Genomic DNA, 2,253 nt, shown 5'->3' on the forward strand with positions numbered 1-2,253 from the left:
GAAACAGGCCGCTGCGTGTGTGTGGTTCCAATAAGAGAGGCGGCGCGGGGTTTGGGGGGGGGGGGGGGGGTACAAAAGCTGACGGTATGGCACTATAGGCGACACTGATCCCGGATCATCTGACGCCGAAACTGCGGCAGCAGACGCTTCCCGGAGATTTCCAGGAGACACGGAGCAGACGATGAACTGATGAAAGAGGTGCGCCGAACTGTCCCGCTCATGTTTCCGGGATTGAATGCATCCTGAAGTTGCGTTCAGGGAGCTTTCTTTGTATTTATTGTTATTATTATTATTATTATCATTATTATTATCATTATTATTATTATTGTTATTATTATCTGATACTGCTACTAAAATTACTCATACTGCAAATAATAATAATAGTAGTAGTATAGCTCGCACGGTTTTGTTGTAAGGATTCAAATAATTCAAATTTGTATTGAATGTTATAGCTAAGAACAAAAACAACCACACAATTCAAGTATATTTAGTAAAAATTTTATGAAAAATCTTGTTATCTCAATGTTTTTCTTATGATATGGTAATAAATATAAACCCTTTCAAATAAAAAGAAACAATATTAAAACAATATAATCAATTTAATTTCCTGTCAAAAACATTCTGTCGCTGTGGGTCACATTATGTCTTTGCCAGTTTGATGTTGTCATAACTTGTAATAAAGATTTATTATCGAATTTATGAAATTGTTAATGGCTAATTTTTGTCAGTGGTACTTTATGACAAATAAGGTATTAATTAAACCAAACATTCAAAACCTGGATCTAGTGATTGCAGTTTAAAACAATAAACACAATAATGATATTATGTTTTCTTTTCCCCCACATTTTTCCCCATATTCCCATAATGAGCAAATTGAAAACTGGAGAAGTGGAGATGGTATATTTTCTAGATCCTTCATGATCTCATGGGTCTTGGAGTGATATCCAAGGGATCTCCCCTGAGCGCTGAAGGTAAAATAAAGGCACTAAAACAGGTCGAAATGAATCTTTTATGAGCCTCTTCAGTTGAGATGAGAAGGGGTTCACATGATTTGGAGACTGATAAACGTGGTGCATGTTTTTCATTTGAAGCGGTTGAAGCGGTTCAGAGAGTTGAGGTTTGTTTTTCTTTTTTCAATAACCCTCTCTGATCGTACATTAGATAGTCATGAGACGAGCAACTGAAGGCAAAACAAATCATCAGTGTGTGACACAAACTGCGCAAACACACAGGGAGTGCGCATGTGTTAATGTCAGCAGCTGCGCTGGTCTGACTGCAAAAAATTATGAGCACAGTCCTCTCCTTAGATGTTCTCTAATGTTCTTTCTTTGGATATGACTGATAGGACTGACCTCTCAATACATTACTTGGCGGATCTGTCAATCAAAAAACTCCCGCTGTACCCGACAGTGGCTCTGTGTGGCGGCATCTTGTGGTCTGAAAGTGAAACGCTACAGCAGCGACAACTACAACGAATAATGATAATAATGATCATGATAATAATAATAATAATAATAACTGACAACACCAGTGACAACAAGAGCAACACAAGAATGTAATAGTCATGATAAAAATAAAAATCAATCGATGATAATCATAACAAGAACAAGAACAAGAACAAGAACAAGAACAAGAACAAGAACAAGAACAAGAACAAGAACAAGAACAAGAACAAGAACAGTGATGATGATGATGATGATGATACCACTACTACTACTACTATTTCTAGTAGTAGTAGTAGTTATTGTATTTGTAATAATAATAATTATGCTGCAAAATAAATAATTAAATAAAACATGATTAATATTTAAAATTTGCCAAATTAATTATGTGACCCAATATGAGCAAAAAGAACAACAAGAACAACAACAAAACAATAAAAATATTATTATCATGATAAAAATAATAACATAATATCAAACAATTATAGTATCAAGAACAACAACGATGATAACAATAACAATAACAATAATTATAGTAGTAATAATAATGAAAACCAACAACAATAACACTAACAACATCAACAACAATAATAAAAGACAAAAATGAATAAACAATCAAATGATTATTATAATGCTGCAGCTTTCAGGCCACATTATTTGCACAACCAATTTGAGACGTTCACATTGATATTTCATCGGTTGAAGTTAAAGTCAGTGATGGTGAGGTGTATTATACGATTATGAATGCAGGAATCAATGATGACGCAGAGCTTTAGCTCTGGTGCAGTTTTGTTTATTTCTGGTATAGTTA

The sequence above is a fragment of the Fistularia commersonii genome, chromosome 23, assembly GCF_037954325.1.
Source record: "Fistularia commersonii isolate RoL2024-O1a breed Wild chromosome 23, RoL_Fcom_v1.0, whole genome shotgun sequence".
In the NCBI taxonomy this organism is placed as follows: Eukaryota; Metazoa; Chordata; class Actinopteri; order Syngnathiformes; family Fistulariidae; genus Fistularia; species Fistularia commersonii.